The following is a 14,162-nucleotide window of genomic DNA, read 5'->3' on the forward strand; positions in this document are numbered from 1 at the left end:
GAAAATGATTCACCATGACATACTGCCATACGCTGGCTTAGTTGCGGAAAAGTCCTTAAGCGCTTTTTTGAACTTCGAGCAGAGATCGAATTTTTTTCAAATGAGAAGCAGCGCCCTTTTGCCGATTTGGAAAATAGTGAATGGATGTGGAAGTTAGCCTTCTATGTCGATTTGACAGATCATATGAACGAACTGAATTTGAGATTGCAAGGAGAAAATCAGCTTCTCCCTGATTTATACACCAATATCAAATCCTTCAGGCAGAAAATAATACTATTTCCATCGCAATGACGTAAAAAATGTTTGAAACATGTGAAATATTCAGCCACACTACAGAGACTGAATTTCCCGTCAATTTTGCAATCGAAACTTTGAGTGCTTTGAAGATAAATTTTGATAAAAGTTTTTCAGATTTTGATGTCATTGCGAATGAAATTAAGCTTTTTCAAAATCCTTTTGATTTTAACATTGAAACCCTGGCTCCGGAAGTCCAAATGGAAATTATTGATTTACGGTGCAGTGATATGCTTAAGAACAAATATCAAAATTCATCTTTGTTGGAATTTTATAAATCTTCCACTGGAACAATTTGATAATTTGCATAAATTTGCTCGTGGGTTGTTTTCTGTTTTTGGTACTACTTACTTGTGTGAGAAAACGTTTTCCAAGATGAAGTACACAAAGAATGTTTACAGATCTCAATTAACCGATGTGCATCTTAAATCTCTTTTGATAATTGCTACAAGTAAAATTGATCCACAACTACAAAGTATTGTCGGTGAAAAATCACAATTACGTAAATCTCATTAGTGTTTTTCTTTTACTGTGATTCATTTCAATTATTTGTTAGTTATTAATATGCTTAAACTTAGATACTTAAGTTAAATTTTATTTGTCATCATTTCTGTCGTTAAGTTTTACCTTGCAAGTAAATAAAACCGAGTAATTATCATTCTGTGTTTTCTTCAACTTTTCACAGCAATAGTAACAACAATTAGGTAATCATTGGCTGTCGCGAGCCAAATTGATGACAGTAAATCATTGGCTGTCGCGGGCCGGATTGATGACACTGGCGGGCCGGATTTGGCCCGCGGGCCGTAGTTTGGAGACCCCTGCTCTATATAGTCGATACTCCATCACATGAAGTTATTCTCCAATGCTACAACAAAGATTTGCCTGTATTTACGTTTTTTGTTTTGTCCGTGTTTGCATCAAATGAAAGACAAATGCATGATTGTAAACTGATTTTATGAAAACAAGTTATTGATCGATATGTTAGTGAGCCCTAAATTCAAAAAGAATCAGCTGTGTCAACTGTAAATGCTGTGCTTGTGGTCAAGAAATTTGAATTTAGCAGTAGTATTTATTGTCTTGTTCAATATTTCATTATATTATTAAATTTGTATCTTTAGTCAATCCGTATTCATAAACATTTAATGTTTTTTTTGATTCATGCATTTTATCCAAATTGGAAATGAAAGTTTATCATGGTCACCTTTTATGTAATTTCGCAAGACTATACGGATTTTGACATCTACCATTTTCGTAATTGATAGGAATAACATTTTTGTTGTGAATTTGTTGAAAATATCGAGTTCGAATAGTGGGAAAGAGATTATTTGTACACCACCAACAACAAATAGAGTTACAGCAGATTTATTACACGGTAAATGTAAAAAAGTTTACGAAACTTATGAACTTTAAACGTTCAAGCCAGTCTCGATATACCTACCCAGTAGGTTGAATGGACTGACGCCTATCAGAAATCAACTACTCCCCTGGCTAATACCACGAAGGGCGTTGGATTATATCCGACAGGCGTCAGTGCAGGAATCTTCACAGAAAATTTCTTGCATATGCAATTGGCAATACAACTGAAAGAGTCGACCTTCAATTTTGAATCGGGCACACTTGCAGACCGGTTTTGGGCTCATTTGCTACTCGTCAGTGCAAGATAGTGACCATCATCGACCTAAAGTCAAGGATATTCCATAATTGAAAATCGGAATTCTTTCAGAGTATTTCATTCCTCTTCCGAATTTGGTGCTCTGCCCTGATTTGGCAGAGCACCACTATTGCCACCTGATCTGAAGTATCGATCGCCGAATGAAGTATATGGCGTCGTTGAGAAGCTCGATTTATTTGGTTGAATTACAGTGGGTGTTGAATAGGCTCACTTTGAACCTTACCTACTTCCGGGCCCATGTGTTTGAGAACTCTCCGCCATATGATGAAATCGACCAATACTTGATGAAAATCCATAACGTTTTCACATACAATAAAGTGTTCCTTGAATAAGATCGTCGTCCTTGAGAACTGGCGACTACTCAATACCATTCATGCATAAACATTTCTAAGGCTCCCTTCAAAATGTCCAGCTGTAAAATACAACCACCCTGTATACGAGTACAACCGCATATTTTGTAACAATATTGAGATTCTACGAGGATACTTTGAACCCTCATTTGAAATTTCGCTTTCGAACTAAATCAACCTTGTGTCGTAATCCAATATTGGCAATAACGAATTGGTATCTCATCTGTGCTACTTTGCAATAGCTACTACAAAGTCTTTGTTTGCTCACGACTTTAATTGACTATAATTTTTCCAATGGATATGCGACTAATATGTGGTATTATAACATTATTAGAAAGGAAAAATTTGCTCTGCACGGGTGGTAAATGAATGATTTTATTATGTTTTATTGAATAAGTAAGCGCTATGATTCCTAACGCATGCTACAATGGCGGATCAAAAGCAGGATAAAAAGGATGTCAATGATACGAAAATATGATGAATTTGGTTTATATTATAGTCACTCTCCGACCTGTTATTACTATCAATGATGAGTGGAACAATTTCAATTTTTTACTGGCGACAGTGCTCGTCTACATACAGTGTGTCTCACTTCTCATGGAAACACTTACATCTTCCGTAAAATTTGAGATAGAACGATGAAACTCTCAGGACTGGTGAAAATGCTCAAAATGCACCCACCACCTGAATGATTTTGGCCAAAGTGATATACACTGTCCGCCACCCGCGATGGAACACCCCATTTTTACGGTAAAACATATTAGGGGGCAAAATAGGCTCAAAATTCCTTCAGATTCGTGATCAGGACTACCAACTTACTACGAATACACTTTTTTCCTGAGAAAATTTCAGTCCTGAAAAATCCGAATTTGTCTCAGTTCTTATGGAAACACCCCCGTATCTTCCGTAATATTCGAGGTAGAACGATGAAACTCTTAGGACTGATGGAGATGCTTGAAATGCACCTTCCACCTGAATGGGGTTGGACAAAGTGATATACACTGTCCGCCACTCGCGATGGAACACCCCATTTTTACGATAAAACATATTAGGGGGCAAAATAGGCTCAAAATTCCTTCAGATTCGTGATCAGGACTACCAACTTACTACGAATACACTTTTTTCCTGAGAAAATTTCAGTCCTGAAAAATCCGAATTTGTCTCAGTTCTTATGGAAACACCCCCGTATCTTCCGTAATATTCGAGGTAGAACGATGAAACTCTTAGGACTGATGGAGATGCTTGAAATGCACCTTCCACCTGAATGGGGTTGGACAAAGTGATATACACTGTCCGCCACTCGCGATGGAACACCCCATTTTTACGATAAAACATATTAGGGGGCAAAATAGGCTCAAAATTCCTTCAGATTCGTGATCAGGACTACCAACTTACTACGAATACACTTTTTTCCTGAGAAAATTTCAGTCCTGAAAAATCCGAATTTGTCTCAGTTCTTATGGAAACACCCCCGTATCTTCCGTAATATTCGAGGTAGAACGATGAAACTCCTAGGACTGATGGAGATGCTTGAAATGCACCTACCACCTGAATGGGGTTGGACAAAGTGATATACACTGTCCGCCACTCGCGATGGAACACCCCATTTTTACGATAAAACATATTAGGGGGCAAAATAGGCTCAAAATTCCTTCAGATTCGTGATCAGGACTACCAACTTACTACGAATACACTTTTTTCCTGAGAAAATTTCAGTCCTGAAAAATCCGAATTTGTCTCAGTTCTTATGGAAACACCCCCGTATCTTCCGTAATATTCGAGGTAGAACGATGAAACTCTTAGGACTGATGGAGATGCTTGAAATGCACCTTCCACCTGAATGGGGTTGGACAAAGTGATATACACTGTCCGCCACTCGCGATGGAACACCCCATTTTTACGATAAAACATATTAGGGGGCAAAATAGGCTCAAAATTCCTTCAGATTCGTGATCAGGACTACCAACTTACTACGAATACACTTTTTTCCTGAGAAAATTTCAGTCCTGAAAAATCCGAATTTGTCTCAGTTCTTATGGAAACACCCCCGTATCTTCCGTAATATTCGAGGTAGAACGATGAAACTCTTAGGACTGATGGAGATGCTTGAAATGCACCTTCCACCTGAATGGGGTTGGACAAAGTGATATACACTGTCCGCCACTCGCGATGGAACACCCCATTTTTACGATAAAACATATTAGGGGGCAAAATAGGCTCAAAATTCCTTCAGATTCGTGATCAGGACTACCAACTTACTACGAATACACTTTTTTCCTGAGAAAATTTCAGTCCTGAAAAATCCGAATTTGTCTCAGTTCTTATGGAAACACCCCCGTATCTTCCGTAATATTCGAGGTAGAACGATGAAACTCCTAGGACTGATGGAGATGCTTGAAATGCACCTTCCACCTGAATGGGGTTGGACAAAGTGATATACACTGTCCGCCACTCGCGATGGAACACCCCATTTTTACGATAAAACATATTAGGGGGCAAAATAGGCTCAAAATTCCTTCAGATTCGTGATCAGGACTACCAACTTACTACGAATACACTTTTTTCCTGAGAAAATTTCAGTCCTGAAAAATCCGAATTTGTCTCAGTTCTCATGGAAACACCCCCGTATCTTCCGTAATATTCGAGGTAGAACGATGAAACTCCTAGGACTGATGGAGATGCTTGAAATGCACCTACCACCTGAATGGGGTTGGCCAAAGTGATATACACTGTCCGCCACTCGCGATGGAACACCCCATTTTTACGGTAAAACATATTAGGTGGCAAAATAGGCTCAAAATTCCTTCAGATTCGTAATCAGGACTACCAACTTACTACGAATACACTTTTTTCCTGAGAAAATTTCAGTCCTGAAAAATCCGAATTTGTCTCACTTCTTATGGAAACACCCCCTTATCTTCCGTAATATTCGAGGTAGAATGATGAAACTCTCAGGACTAGCAATTCTAGTTTTCCGGATAATTTCAGAATGAAATGTAGATTATTTCTGAAATATTGAAAAGTTGCAGAATCTCTCATGGTGAGCCACTGGAACCTTTCGATCTCTCGCTTTTGAAAAAAATAATGCATAGAATTAATCAAGTTGATTGGGTATGCACATATGACACATGTAACAAAGAATTATAATAAAATATGAAATGTTTACTCAGAAATAATTAATTCAATTCTAGATTTTCAGTCCAAAAAATCTCGAATAGTAGCAATTCAATTCAGTGATATTTTCTGTTTTTTGGGAAAAATTGTTTTGGCTTTTTATTAAACTTTTCAGAAAGATGTTTAGATGATGTATAGAACTTGATAAGTAGAATTTGGAATATCTGGTTAGCGAAACGCACGTCAAGAAACAGTATTTTTGTTCTAGTCTGGAAAAAGTGTTCAATATGAAAGTTTCTTTCAGCCCTTTCCAAATAACTACTTTCACATGAACATTGAAGTACAAAAAGCTACAAAAAAGACCTTCGTTATGGAATCCAAACAGAAATATGAAAGAGCATTGATATAAAATTCCACTTATATGGAAATCTATCATCTTCAAGGTATACTTCTCAAAGTTTCGAGTTGAGAAAACTTCTCTACAATGCCCCGTCAGACTCTACTTCAACTTTTGAAATCGAAATTACGCGCACCTCTCGCACGAAATTACATCTTTATGTCGTTATAATAATACTTTATTTCCGTGTAGACAATATACATTGTATAGGAATAGTCAATAAAAGAAATAAAAATAAAGATAAAAACAGAGTATAAGAAACATACAAGTTGAAACAACACCTTAAAACTAAAATAATACCCTACTTATCTAATCTAAAAAATTCATTCAATGAATAAAAACATTGTTCAATTAGGAAACTCTTTAAATTTCTCTTAAACATCACATAATTATGTTCTTCCCTTAAATGATCGGGCAGTTTGTCGAATATTTTTATTCCATAGTATTCTGGTGCAAATGAAGTTATTCTTAGTCTTGCATATGGCACATGAAATCTATTTTTTGTTCTAGTGTCATAGTGATGAACATTTTTATTCATTTTGAAATGTGTTTTGTTTTTGAATATGTAGCTGCATATTTCAAATATATACAGATGTGAGTGTTATGATGTGATAATTTTTGAAAATTTGTCTGCAAGATTCTCTCCTTGAGACATTCGCAATACACCGTATAATGCGTATGTGTGAATGATGAACGTATGTTTTTTCATCTATATTATATACTTAGATACAATAAAACACTATTTTTACCATCCAGCTTTGAATGTTTACGGTGCCTCTCTTCAAGCTGAAAATAATAATTTCGGTTTACTACGATATGCTCCACTTCTCCAAAGGCAATCCTTTGACATTTGGTCGAACTTCGGACAAATACATTTTGTACATTCTACTTTCATTGGGTAGGTGCAAACAATTCAGTACTTTGTAACCTTCATAAGTATATCAATCCACATGCCTTGCAACGTAAGTGTCCGTTCCTTTCCACCGTGGGTGTTGGTTTTTTGATTGTACTATTCAGGATATCCTTATCTGTAATTTATAAACAATCGATCAGATGTAGAATTATTCGTCATGGCTGAAACTGTAACAATCACTTTCATCCTCAAAAGTGTGTGAGGGATTAATGTCAAGTTCAATTGTTGTCATGGGTCCTTCGTTTGAGACATACGGGGGGTTCCTTAAACACATGCTAATATTCAAGGAGGTAATTCTTAGACCTATTTTAAGAAAAAAACTTCCTATGGACGTATGTCCTAAACGCCTTAACTTTTGAGATAAAGGGTGGCAAAGTTTTCAAAAATAATCAGTTTTTTAATAATAACTGAGATAATTTTGTAGACATCTTTGGCATATTTGGTACATATGTTCCATGCCTCAAGGGCGCATTTTCTGATGTACACAAATTTGTATTTTTTCAAACAGTGGCATCCCTACGGGTTTCGCATTGAATATTTTTGGGGAAAAAGTACTACGCCAATGCTTTCTTTCCAAAATAAAATCATTTTTAAAATCCTCATTTATTTTTGACAAAATTTGATCTCTTGGTATTTCTTTATCCGACGCATGATTTTCACTCAAAAAAATAAAAATCGACAGAAAGCAAATTAAGAAATTAGATCAATTCTAAAATGAATGAGAATCTGAAAATTGCTTCATAACGCATTACCAATTCCCTAATAATATTTGAAAACATAATCTGCAAAAAAATAAATTTTTCACAAAAACGAGTTTTATTTTATTTTGTGACAGTAAGTCTAAACGAATAGCACAAATTTGTTAATTAGTAATAATACCAAAACTGATTATAAAAATTGTTGGAAGTGGCCACCTGCACTTAGTATGCATGCTTCCGCCCTTCTACGCATGGAATTACGCACCCGTTCAAATATTCCCGGCGTATTTCGTATAGTCTCACACGAGGCAACTATTCGCTCTCTTAAATCTTCTAAAGTATCAACGGGAGTTTTATACACAAGAGTTTTAAGGTGACCCCATGAAAAAAAATCTAAACTGTTGAGATCGGGGGATCTTGCTGGCCATTGCTGAGGTTCTCCGCGACCTATCCAACGATTAGGATAAACTGTATTTAAATGGTTTCGGACAATTACACTGAAATGAGCAGGGGCGCCATCGTGCATGTACCATATTCGATTCCTTAACGCAAGTGGCACATCTTCCAATAACCCAGGTAAGTCTTCTTCGAGAAAGTGTAAATAAGAACGACCATCAAGGCGTCCTGGTAGGAAAAATGGGCCTATTAGATGATCACCTATAATTCCTGCCCATACATCGGCAAGGCCATATACGTAATGCATTTGCGCCATTTCCGCATTCGTATAATTTACCATATTTACTGATATTCAGAAAAACAGCGGACTACCAAAATAACTTCAATAACACTTCAAAATCAATCAAAACGCGCTGTGACAGTTTTTAACACCAACACCTTACTTTAAACCAACATCAATATTAGCTACTGACGTTTGTACATACAGAGAATTCCTTTTTTATTGCTATGGTGGGTACGTTGTTTTTTCTGCTTTTAATCTTTAAAAGAAATCACATATCGACAAACTCCATATTTCCAAGAGGTGCAGTAAATAAATTCTGCTACACGTCATTTATTCCAGGATAACTAAATTTATGTTTTCAAAAATTATTAAGCGGTGCTGCGTTATGACGTAATTTTAATTGAGAACAGTGCATCTGACAACAAACAAATACCTTTCAGATCCTCAATTATTTTGCAACAAATCTGATCTCTTAGTTTGCTTTCAGTCGATGCACGATACCGCATCAGATTTTTAAGGAATTTATCCTTAAGTAAAGCGATTTTTAATTTTTTGAGCGAAAACCATGCGTCGGACAAAGAAAACCCAGCAAATCAAATGTGCTCAAAAATGTATGGAGATTTTAAAAATAATTTTTAATTCAAGATGAAGCAGTGGCGTAGTATTTTTTTCGCAAAAAATATACATTTCAAAACTCGTACGTACGCCACTGGCAGAGAAAATTAAGAAAATTGTGCATCAGAAAATGCGCCTTGAGGCATGGAACATATGTACCAAATATGCCAAAATGTCTACAAAATTATCTCAGTTATTATTGAAAAACTGATTATTTTTGAAAACTTTGCCACCCTGTATCTCAAAAGTTAAGGAGTTTTGGACATACGTCCATAGAACGTTTTTTCCTTAAAATGAGTCTAAGAATTACCTCCTTGAATATTAGCATGTGTTTAAGGAACACCCTGTATAGAATGGACTTGAATGACAGGTTCATAGTTGAGGAGATTTGACTGATGTTTTCTAACAGAGATGAAACAATTACCAAATTATTCACGAGACTGAACTGTAGAAAACAAATGGTGTAATAAGAAGTATACAATTATCCCCCATACCTTAAAAACTTCCTTTTCAAAACTTTAAGAATCATATGGAACATCACAACTCGAAAGCTCTTTGAAAATGAGATTCAATAGGTCCAGTTTTGGAAGCGATTATATAAAAAAATCGTGTATCACCAACATTTTAGATAGAATAAATTGATGAATGTAGCCGTTACTACGTGGTGGGAAATCATAATGAAGAAAAGAGGTTGAAACTGTCTATGTTCTTTAAAACTTTTATTTATTACTAACGATACTGCAGTTTCATCCTAAAAGGACATTTTCAAAATTATATATTAAATTAAAATTGATTGATTACATTATAGGTTGTTAACGTTGAGAAGAAAATGACGTCATTTCTGGTAATTTTGTATATCCAACATAACAACGTCAAAATTACCACTGAAATGCGTTCAACAGCAATGAAACTAGTAACATTTCATTTTGTGAGTTGCTCAAATTTCAGACGTTGCCGAATCGAAAAAAACTCAAAAACTGTCATTCTTTCTTTTCTTTTCAGAACTAATCATTTCTTTTGATAAGACCTGCGAATATTCAATATGCCTGAAGCATTTTCGAAATAATCCCAACAAATACTAAAAGTAAGTAAGGAAAATAGCAATAAAACATAGTGAAGATGTGTGAATTTTTATAAATGAACATTAGGCAGTCATAGATATAAATCGCGTAGATTGTCATTATTTTGGTGAATTTGAATACTGTTCTGCAAGTTTTGTCATATTCTAAGTTGTTGATTCCTCTTATTATTCTTTTTTGAACTATGCAATTTTTTTCGATATTTCGATTGCTTCCCCAAAAAATAATTCCGTATCGAGCAAGCGATTCGAAGTTAGCCGTGTATATTGTTTTTGTAGCCTAGTTGTGCAGATATTTTGACGTAACACTAATTCCATACGGTATTCCACTTAGTTTGTTTGCGAGATTATCAATATGAGAAGACCAATTCATGTTCTCGTCGATGTGGATTCCTAAAAATTTTGTGTTGTGGGACACTTCAAAAGAAGATTTTTGAAGTTCCACCCTAACTAGATAATCAATGTTGTCTTGGTTTGTTCTAAACAAAATAATATGTGTCTTCGATTCATTCAGTACAAGTCTATTTTTATTGAACCAGTCCTTTTTGAATAGATTTGTACTATTTACCATCATCATTAAGCTAAGTACCTCTATTAGTACCTACAGTGGTATTATATAAGGGCTAATGTAATCAAATTCAACAAGTTTCGTATTTCATTTGTTGGGACATTGAATAATATGATATATATTGATTTGAGATCCCTGAAAGAATCTATAACAAATTGAAAAGATTAGCTGAAAAAAACTATTACATTAGGCAAAAAACTGAAATTACAATGAAATAAAATACAAGCAATAATCAAGAGATGGAAAGTAAAAATTATTAACAAGAAATAAAAATAAAAAAATGAAAAATGAAAAGATTCCAAGTCAAGTTACTTGACGTTAAGATTGTTAGTTTCTACAATCGTCTTCGGGTGATAACTCAAAAATGTTTGTTTCAACATACACTTCAAAAGTCAAATATATTACACATATATTACCAGTTTGTCATATTACATATTTACAAGTTCTGAGTAAATTATTTGATTGCATATGGTTTTATTGACTGATACTTTCTGGAACTTGTGTATTATACACATATCGAATAAATTGTGACAAATTACAAATTATATAGTGTCCGAGTCATTGATCGTCATCACAACAATGGCAACGCGCTCACTAAAAATTAACGTTTCAAATTGTCGGAATTCGATCAAACTAATTATTTGCATGGAATGGAACAGATGTCCTGAAGAAGAGGACCTTAATTGAGAGGAAATAATAGTTATCCTTGGCATTGCTAATGAAAAAGCAACAATAGCGCGATTCAGGAATTAACTCGAAAAAGCATAACTTCCAATCAATCAAAACCGCAATTCAATGGTATTGTAATTGACGATGAATGGTGAACACACTAATGTGTAATCGTTATATGCCGCCAACGATAAATCAATGTTGTTTCAATCAATAATTTAACCGAATGTTTCAATCTTCTTGAAAAAATGGAAAGTAGGTAGAATTGATGGTATAGTTCAAGTAAACGATATAATGTAACCTATCTTTCAACAGTTTCCCTTTGATAATATAGTTAGGGAGCTAACTAATGTCGTGATTCCATAATCATTTCTGATTATTGTATAAGAATCACACATAAAGTCCGCATCAAATGGGATTTTTTTGTTCATCTCTTCAAGCAAAACTTTTGATATCTCCATTAGGTTGTGCTTTAAAAATGATGCCAAATGACATGCATATGACCGATCAAGTGATTTTTCTTTCCTGTCAAATTTGACATTTTTTCCAAAAAATATTCAGAAAAGCAGTTATTGCTCGAAATTTCGAAAATCGGTAAAGAGAAAAGATGATTGTTTTTTCATTTTTCACCCATATACCAATTTTTAGCTCTCTAGTACAAATTTAGTTTTATTACAGTTTTTCGAGAATTTGACATTTGCCGATTTCTCAAATTTAGCCAAACCTCAACAAAGTTAGTGCTATATGCCAAACTTATCTTTTCAACGCATTTTTATTACCAATTGCAATTCTAAATACAACTTATTTCGCAAAAATTAAAAACACCAGAAAAAATTATGCCAAAAATGATGCAAAGTTGATACAGTTTTTAAAAACAGATAAATATTTCACTTTATTTCTACTTTTTGCGAAATAGCTTGATACATAAGCATAATTAAAAAACAATATCAATGAAAAGTCAATAATTTATTTTCAAACAGTTAAACTTTGATTTACTAATTACACTAATTACGTCAACATGAAGTTGACGGTCACCTAAAAAACACAAATCCAAGTAAATTTTACGAATACACTTTAATTTGATGAAAATACTCCAAACTAATTTGATTGTGGCTACTTCAAATACATATTAAATCAAAATAGTAAAAGTACGTCATACGGGGGTAATTCAAAATTTTCCAAAAAAAAAGAATAGCAGGCCATGACTTCGTATCTGAACATAACTTTTGATTCCAAGCAACTTTTCTTGTCAACATATTTCTATATTTTTTGAAATAAGGGTACTTTACTCTTGAACGAACTTTATATTTTTTGGCCTATCCTGTATGTTGTTTGTCATAAAGCCATTTCAGGTACACTTGGTATAGTTTTGTAACATGCACCAACTTTTCTCAAGGATAAAATTTTCTGAGAAATCGATAATAAAAAAATTTCCCATTTGTTGCACACTTAGTGGACCACACTGTAGAAGCTTATCAAGCTGTAAATTGGTTGAAATGATAACAGTCAACTTCAGGATTGTTTTTATGAATATGAATTTCAAAGAATAAAATAACTTATTTTAGAATTTCCTATTCTCGCTGGTAATTACACCCATTCAATACCAAATGAAGGCAATTAGAAATATATTAAGATACCAAAGAACATAAACGTTTCTGAAAATCAGATCGTTACATTTAGGGAAAAAATCCACTCAATCATGCACTTGATTGAGTGGATTTTTGATTGATTTGTCGATTTCCCAGAAAGCTGGCCATGGGCGACCTTCTTCGACTGTCAATGCCAAAGCCGCACGAGATTTCTTTCGAGTGGGAGAGGCTGAAAAAGCGCGGCGTTCTTACGAAAATCCTCAAGACGTGTCTCGCCACTTCTAACGATTGTTTCTTGTTTCCGGAACGCACTAGATTCGCGGTAAAGTAGACTTCGGCGGTGGAAAGTGACTTTACTGGGTGACTTGTGCGCGGACTTTATTGTGATAGTGGCCAGGGAGTAATTTTTATACAGGGTGAGTGGTTTTCGACTGAAATATTGGTAACGTGGGGTAAAGAATTAATTAAAATATATTGTAAAATAATTTCTTTTAATTAACAAAATTTATTACATAGTTATTCACAGTGAATACTCAAAAATTATTTAGAAAGTGAAAATGTTTTATTATGGGGTTTGCCATTCATATAAATCGTCTATCAAATACCAGGGAATGATGTCTTTATCACGGTGAGTGATTTTCAACTGAAATATCAGGAAAAAAATTAATTATAGATTATTGTAAAACAACAATTTTTACCAATAATGACTGTTTCTTAACGAATTTAAATAGTTATTAACAATGATTTTTTTTAATTCATCAAAAAAAAATGTATTATAGACTTTGAAAAAATTTAATAATCTATGAAATACTAGGGGTTGATTTTTATACTGAGTGATTTTCAGCTGAATTATTGGGGAGGTGGATGGGGTGAAAAATTAATAAAAGAATATTGTAAAATAAGTTTTGCTGATAATGTATGTTTCTAACAAATTGAAATAGTTATTTTTCAATCAGAATAATCATGATATACAAATCAATTAACAGAACTTAGCTTATTAAATCAGAGAAGGAAAAAAACACCTCAAAAGTGCTACTTTGTTCCCTCTTGTCCATAAAAGAGGACATATGCTTCCTCACTCACAAGTGATTTTGGTGCCACTATAAGAGTGTCTGCAATATGCTGTGTAATGCCCGTTGTAAGTAGTCCCACTGTGATTCGAAAGTGCATATAGATTGTAACGACAGGGAGGCACATTGTCTGCTGCGTAATTGCTCATATCTGATCCTTCTAAAGAAAACTCAATGACAACATTCAATTTGCCTCTGAATCTATCCTTTGGAGATAATCTTTTTGAATGAATTACTTACTTAATTAATACGGGGAAACTTGGATCGATAGAGACTTTGTGTATTTTGTTCTTCCCTTGCACCACGAACAAGTTGGTTTTTCATCTCCATCCAGGGATTCCTCTTTTGTTTCCAAATCCTATTCATACGCTAGTCACGACGGAAGATTGTTTCCTCATAAAACCTCCCATATTCTTTGTTATACTCCCCATAATTTCCCATCAGAAGATACAGAGA

General features: G+C 34.4%; 1 protein-coding gene across 1 annotated transcript in view; it reads left to right on the forward strand.

Annotated features, from left to right (window-relative positions):
* The first annotated feature begins 12,882 nt into the window (after positions 1-12,882).
* LOC111516246 (probable sulfoacetate transporter SauU) overlaps positions 12,883-14,162 on the forward strand; it is a 38,443-nt gene continuing 37,163 nt past the window's right edge. Inside the window, exon 1 of the mRNA XM_074173516.1 lies at positions 12,883-13,052. The gene's annotated coding sequence lies outside the window, so the exon portion shown is untranslated. The remainder of the gene's footprint in view (positions 13,053-14,162) is intronic.

Source organism: Leptinotarsa decemlineata, unplaced genomic scaffold, assembly GCF_025532065.1.
Source record: "Leptinotarsa decemlineata unplaced genomic scaffold, Ldec_3_MD MMD2_tig00000251_RagTag_RagTag, whole genome shotgun sequence".
Taxonomy (NCBI): Eukaryota; Metazoa; Arthropoda; class Insecta; order Coleoptera; family Chrysomelidae; genus Leptinotarsa; species Leptinotarsa decemlineata.